The sequence below is a fragment of the Calliphora vicina genome, chromosome X, assembly GCF_958450345.1.
Source record: "Calliphora vicina chromosome X, idCalVici1.1, whole genome shotgun sequence".
Taxonomy (NCBI): Eukaryota; Metazoa; Arthropoda; class Insecta; order Diptera; family Calliphoridae; genus Calliphora; species Calliphora vicina.
Window position 1 is genome coordinate 534,695 of NC_088785.1, and position 7,500 is coordinate 542,194.

The 7,500-nt window shown below is 41.6% G+C and overlaps 2 non-coding genes and 1 pseudogene across 2 annotated transcripts in view; all 3 read left to right on the forward strand.

The window, feature by feature from the left end:
* LOC135962891 (small subunit ribosomal RNA) overlaps positions 1-175 on the forward strand; it is a 1,987-nt gene extending 1,812 nt beyond the window's left edge. The window contains exon 1 of the ribosomal RNA XR_010576732.1: positions 1-175. This exon is cut by the window's left edge and continues 1,812 nt beyond it. This is a non-coding gene — a ribosomal RNA (small subunit ribosomal RNA).
* Positions 176-799: 624 nt separating this feature from the next.
* Positions 800-979, forward strand: LOC135962976 (5.8S ribosomal RNA). Its single transcript, XR_010576787.1, has one exon. It is a non-coding gene; the product is annotated as a 5.8S ribosomal RNA (ribosomal RNA).
* Positions 980-1,309: 330 nt separating this feature from the next.
* LOC135962934 (large subunit ribosomal RNA) overlaps positions 1,310-7,500 on the forward strand; it is a 9,986-nt pseudogene continuing 3,795 nt past the window's right edge.

The following is a 7,500-nucleotide window of genomic DNA, read 5'->3' on the forward strand; positions in this document are numbered from 1 at the left end:
GTACACACCGCCCGTCGCTACTACCGATTGAATTATTTAGTGAGGTCTCCGGACGTGATCACTGTAACGCCTTGTGTGTTACGGTTGTTTCGCAAAAGTTGACCGAACTTGATTATTTAGAGGAAGTAAAAGTCGTAACAAGGTTTCCGTAGGTGAACCTGCGGAAGGATCATTAATGTGTTCCTAACCGATAAAAAATTTTTTTTTATATATTTATATATAAAAAATATTAATAAAAAAAAAAACATAATGCCCTTTAAAAAAAAAGGCTAATAAAAATAAAATTAAAAATATTTAAATATTTTTTTTTTATAAAAAAAAAAGAGAAAAACACTAAAAGTGTTATTGAAAGAAAAACTCTTTAATAATAAAATAATATTATATTTTAATAATATTATAAAAAAAGTCGTTGGAAATTATATATATATATAATATATTTTCTTTTATTCTCTTTTATTAAAAAAAGATGTACTGATTTATGAACTTAAATCATACATTGGATGGGAATATTTGAAATATATATAATATATTCATTTTAGTGTACTGGCAATACAATTTATTGTATATCCATACATTGCATAAAAATTAAACTCACAATTATAGTTGTACTTGTATACAAGTTAAAAAAAATTGTTCTTTCTAAAAGAACTAAGATATTCGCAACAAACTTTGTGGTATGTTTTAAAATTAAAAAAAATATTATTGAAGGAATTGATATATGCCAATTTGGTTTGGTGTATTTTTGATTTCTTTCAATAAACAAATTTATGAATTGCTATTTAAACAAAAATAAATATATCACTCTAAGCGGTGGATCACTTGGCTCATGGGTCGATGAAGAACGCAGCAAACTGTGCGTCATCGTGTGAACTGCAGGACACATGAACATCGACATTTTGAACGCATATCGCAGTCCATGCTGTAAGGTACTTTAATTTATAATTAGAGTGCTGCTTGGACTACATATGGTTGAGGGTTGTAAGACTATGCTAAATAAGTTGCTTTAAAAATCTTTTATATATTTAATATGTAAAATTTTTTAAAAGCACATGTTGTATTACTGGATATTCTACTATATTCATAATACTAAAAGTTAAAGATACAAAACCTCTAACGAATAAAATCAGAGTATTTAATATTATATATTTTATATTCATTTTTTTATTGAGGAAGGTCTAGCATAAAATATTTTTTTATGAAACTAGGATTGCCTCTCTATTAAAAAGAATTTTTTATTTAAACAGAAAATAAAAGAAATGATTTCTATTTGTGGTTTTGATATTTTATGATTTAAAAAATTTTTTTATTACAACCTCAACTCATATGGGATTACCCCCTGAATTTAAGCATATTAATGAGGGGAGGAAAAGAAACTAACAAGGATTTTCTTAGTAGCGGCGAGCGAAAAGAAAATAGTTCAGCACTAAGTCACTTTGTCTTTATGGCAAATGTGAGATGCAGTGTATGGAATGTCAAATTTCTAGTATGAGAAATTAACGATTTAAGTCCTTCTTAAATGAGACCATTTACCCAAAGAGGGTGCCAGGCCCGTATAACGTTAATGATTACTAGATGGCATTTCCAAAGAGTCGTGTTGCTTGATAGTGCAGCACTAAGTGGGTGGTAAACTCCATCTAAAACTAAATATAACCATGAGACCGATAGTAAACAAGTACCGTGAGGGAAAGTTGAAAAGAACTCTGAATAGAGAGTTAAATAGTACGTGAAACTGCTTAGAGGTTAAGCCCGATGAACCTGAATATCCGTTATGGAAAATTCATCTTTATGATTTTAATATTTATAATATTATAATAATGGTGTGCATTTTTTCTATAAAGGACATTGTAATCTATTAACATAAATATATTTATCATAAGATCATTTGCTTAAGTTTATTCAAATTATTTTGCTTGCATTTTAATATCGAATAAATGCTTTTGATTTGATAAAGTGTTGATAGATTTATTATATATAGTGCTTAAATATTTATATTTTATAATAGCATATTGATCATTGATCTTTATGTTTATTATATGCACTTATATGATTAACAATGCGAAAGATTCAGGATACCTTCGGGACCCGTCTTGAAACACGGACCAAGGAGTCTAACATATTTGCAAGTTATTGGGAATAAAAACCTAATAGCGTAATTAACATAACTTAATTTAATGGGATTAGTTTTTAGCCTATTTATAGTCTATTAATTCAATCCCGGGGCGTTCTATACAGTTATGTATAATAGTATTTATATTATTTATACCTCTAACTAGAGCGTACCTTGAGCATATATGCTGTGACCCGAAAGATGGTGAACTATACTTGATCAGGTTGAAGTCAGGGGAAACCCTGATGGAAGACCGAAACAGTTCTGACGTGCAAATCGATTGTCAGAATTGAGTATAGGGGCGAAAGACCAATCGAACCATCTAGTAGCTGGTTCCCTCCGAAGTTTCCCTCAGGATAGCTGGTGCATTTAAAAATTATGTAAAATAATCTTATCTGGTAAAGCGAATGATTAGAGGCCTTAGGGTCGAAACGATCTTAACCTATTCTCAAACTTTAAATGGGTAAGAACCTCACCTTTCTTGGTATGAAGGTAGTGGTTGTGATATAATGTGCCCAGTGGGCCACTTTTGGTAAGCAGAACTGGCGCTGTGGGATGAACCAAACGTAATGTTACGGTGCCCAAATTAACAACTCATGCAGATACCATGAAAGGCGTTGGTTGCTTAAAACAGCAGGACGGTGGACATGGAAGTCGTAATCCGCTAAGGAGTGTGTAACAACTCACCTGCCGAAGCAACTAGCCCTTAAAATGGATGGCGCTTAAGTTGTATACCTATACATTACCGCTAAAGTAAATGGTTTATGTTCAATTTCGGTTGGATTATAAACTTTGAAACTTTAGTGAGTAGGAGGGTACAATGGTGAGCATAGAAGTGTTTGGCGTAAGCCTGCATGGAGCTGCCATTGGTACAGATCTTGGTGGTAGTAGCAAATAATCGAATGAGACCTTGGAGGACTGAAGTGGAGAAGGGTTTCGTGTGAACAGTGGTTGATCACGAGTTAGTCGGTCCTAAGTTTAAGGCGAAAGCCGAAAATTTTCAAGTTATAATGAAAAGGAAGTAAAATTGCTTAGTAATTAAACACTTGAATAATTTTGAACGAAAGGGAATACGGTTCCAATTCCGTAACCTGTTGAGTATCCGTTTGTTATTAAATATGGGCCTTGTGCTCATCCTGGCAACAGGAACGACCATAAAGAAGCCGTCGAGAGGTATCGGAAGAGTTTTCTTTTCTGTTTTATAGTCGTGCTACCATGGAAGTCTTTCGAAGAGAGATATGGTAGATGGACTAGAAGAGCATGACATTTACTGTTGTGTCGATATTTTCTCCTCGGACCTTGAAAATTTATGGTGGGGTCACGCAAACTTCTCAACAGGCCGTACCAATATCCGCAGCTGGTCTCCAAGGTGAAGAGTCTCTAGTCGATAGAATAATGTAGGTAAGGGAAGTCGGCAAATTAGATCCGTAACTTCGGGATAAGGATTGGCTCTGAAGATTGAGATAGTCGGGCTTGATTGGGAAGCAATAACATGGTTTATGTACTCGTTCTGGGTAAATAGAGATTCTCGGATCTTGTTCCCCGGATAGTAGTTACGTAGCCAATTGTGGAACTTTCTTGCTAAAATTTTTAGGGAATTATCGCAAGATATATTCCTTTTAAATTATAACGACTATCAATTAACAATCAATTCAGAACTGGCACGGACTTGGGGAATCCGACTGTCTAATTAAAACAAAGCATTGTGATGGCCCTAGCGGGTGTTGACACAATGTGATTTCTGCCCAGTGCTCTGAATGTCAAAGTGAAGAAATTCAAGTAAGCGCGGGTAAACGGCGGGAGTAACTATGACTCTCTTAAGGTAGCCAAATGCCTCGTCATCTAATTAGTGACGCGCATGAATGGATTAACGAGATTCCTACTGTCCCTATCTACTCACTTGTGCGTTTTACGTTGAGCTGATCAGACGTGTTTTTATAAGCGGATTTTCGGTACGTAAATTTAAAGTGTTATAGTGCGAATATTAAAAAGAGCGATAGTGGATTTTAAAGCTTGGACTCAGTAGATTCGGGAGAAAGTGATATTTTGTGAATCGGTTGGCGGATGCCTAAGATATAGGCAGATTAAAAATCGGTTGACGAAGAATCAAACGTGTGTATTATTATACATAGTGTGTGTGTGTGTAATAGAAAAGTTGAGACTCCGCTGGCAAAAGTTGAGACTCCGCTGACAAGGTGTCTCAAGGCCAAACTCCGGCGGCTGTTTTGGTGGTGCCATACGTGTGGGTAAGTGAGTTGGTGTTGCCACTAGGTGGGTGTGTGACTCCACTAAGTGGTTTGTGACTCGGATAGGTTCGTGTCTCGGCTAAGTACTTCCGGTTTTGGGTTGACCATTTCCGGTTTGTGTCTTGGCTAAGTGTTTCCGGTTTGTGTCTTGGCTAACCACTTCCGGTTTTGGGTTGGCCATTTCCGGTTTGTGTCTTGGCTAAGTGGTTCGTACCTTGGCTAACTGGTTGGTGTCTTGGCTGTGTTGCCAATTTGTGTCTCTGCTAATAAGGGTATTCCTGTGTGATTACATTCTTTGTAATATATAGTAGGGGTATTCCCGTAGTTTTGAAGAGGGAAATTTTTCAAAATTCTATTTTTGCTGGTTTTTCTTCATTTTTACTGATATTTGGGTTGTTTTTTCGGGGTTTTTACTATGCCTCCTGCTAGTAAGCGGAAGGGTGAGAAGCCGAAGGGTGATGCGTCGGATACTGCCACCGATGATACCCGTTCTGTGCCGCCGGCTGGTGTACCCAAGGTGCGCCACACCGACAGCGAGGCGGAGGAATCGGTGGAAAGTAAGTCGAAGCGCCCGAAACCTAGCTCGCCGAAGCTGAAAAGAGGTGCTGTTGCTGCTGTTGCCGCTGTAGCTACGGGTAATGTTGTGGACCCGATGAGTGTCACTGATGATCTAGTGAGTGAAGAGGAGGTTACTGGTGGCAGGAAACCTCGTTTGAGGAAGAGGGGCGCATCGATGAGGGAGAAGGCCAGCGTCAGTGTTGAGGAGATGAAAGCGGTGACGGATGGGGTGACTACCATGGTACTCGCTGATGGCGTCGATCAGCAGCTTGCGCGTGGTGTGCTGCAACAGTGCTCTAAATATGAGGTCCTGTTGATGAGGTTGGTGGCTGAAAATGAACGCCTTAAGGGGAGATTGGAAGCTGCAGTTCCTGCTGTTTCATCTGCTCCAGCTGCTGGGCCTGTTTTTGCAGTTCCCAGAATCCCAGCTGAACGACCTGTGAGAGCTGATATGCGCGCAGCCGTAACTGCTGTTACCCCAAAGCCTGTGGAGACGTGGTCGGTGGTGGTTAAGGGGAAAAAGGGTGTCTCGTCTAAGGAGGTAGTGGAGAAGGTCCAGAAGGAGGTTGGCCCCACTTTAGGTGTGCGTGTGCATGATTTGCGACCTATGCGCGATGGCGGAGCGGTCATCCGGACCCCGTCGGTAGCTGAGAGGGAGAAGGTGGCGAAGAATGCCAAGTTCGGTGAGGTTGGGTTGGAGGTGTCGGTGAGAGACAAACTTGGACCGAGGATCGTCGTACAGCGAGTTCATCCGGAGATTACCCCGGATGAATTTATGACGGAGCTGTACGAGATGAATCTCAAACAGAAGATGTCTGAGGAGGTCTTTAAGCGGAGCGTTCGTCTGGTGACTGGCCCTTGGAAAGCGAGTGGTGGTGCAGTGAATGTCGTCCTTGAGGGCAATGCTGATACCATGCAGCATATGCTTGACGCTGGTAGGTGCTACATAAAGTGGTTCTCATTTATGGTACGACAGCACGATGCAGTTCCTAGTTGCTTTAGATGCCTGGGTTTCGACCACATGGTACGGAACTGCAGGATGGACACTGATGTCTGTCGTTTATGTGGCACGGCCGGCCACTTAGCCTCACGCTGCCAGAATGAGGTGAGATGCAGGAACTGTGCCTTTAAGGGGCTTCCGGCTGGGCATCTGATGATGTCTGCAGCCTGTCCGGTATACAGCGCCATTGTTGCCAAGGCGAACGCACGCCATTAATATGGAGGGTACAGATTTGAAAATCTTGCAGCTTAACTGCCAGCGGGCATATTCGGTGATTTGCGAACTAGGTCAAGCGATGTACAACCTGAATGCGACTTTTGCACTCGTGCAGGAGCCGTATGTCACGGATGGTCACATCAGGGGTTTGCCGGGGGGTATGCGAGCGTTTACGGACTTGGGGGGCAACGCCGCTATTATAATTAAGGACAGTTACATTAACTGTACGGTTATGAGTAGGAGTGATTGGGGAGTCTGCGTTAGCGTAGAGGGCGGTTTTGGTAGAATGCTACTGACAAGCATCTACTGTAGGTTTGGGGGGCCTCTTGAACCCTATTTAGGGTACATGGATTCGGTACTACTACTGGATAGTAGTTCACCTATAATCCTTGGTTTAGACGCAAATGCATGCTCTCGCATGTGGTTCTCTAAGATGGGCGGGAATACTTCTGCTCATCAGAACTACTTGCGAGGTGTCATGCTTAGTGAATGGCTGGTCACAAAGCGGCTCATTGTCCTCAATGAGCCTAGTGATATGTACACTTTTGATGGTCCAAGAGGATGTAGTGACATTGACGTGACGTTAGCCAATGTGGGGGCAATGACAGAATACCGTTTTAGCTGGAAGATTAGGGATGACTTTGGTGTGAGTGATCATAGTCTCATTGAGATTGTGGTCTCCCACCAACGGGCAACGGACGGGACGTACCTACCACGCAAGTGGAAACTACGCGACGTCAATTGGGATAACTATGCTGACGCATTTCGGTGGGCAGCGTTGGATGTTCCAATTGACGACTTTAGGGCACTTACTATTGACAGTCAAGTCAGCCTGATAGATCGGTGGATGTGTACCACTAATGATACTCTCCTTGGTCGTTGTCGCAAGACTCGTCAGGGAGGGGTCAGGTGGTGGACTCGCGAGCTGGATCTGATGCGGAGGAGCGTTCGTCGTCTCAGGAAGCGATTCCAGAGGGGAAGGCGCTCTAATGCAGAAGATCTGGTGCAGCGAAAAGCTGACTATCTGGCTGCCTTGAGAGTCTACAAGGACAGAATCGTGAGTGTGAAGGAGGACGAGTGGCGTACTTTCGTACAGGACAACAGGGATGACCCCTGGGGTAAGGTTTACCGTATCCTTAGGGGTAGACGGCAACAGGCGGACTTGTCAGGTCTTCGGGTTGGTAACACAACGTTGCTGACGTGGAGACAGTGCACGGACGCCTTGCTTGAGACTTTCTTTCCGGGGGCGGAATCGGCTGATCATCTTCCCTATGGGGAGATGATTAGTCCTCCGCCACTGGAGAGAATGGAAGTTGATGATAGCATATACCGAGTCAAAAGTAGGAAATCTCCGGGTATTGATGGTATGACTG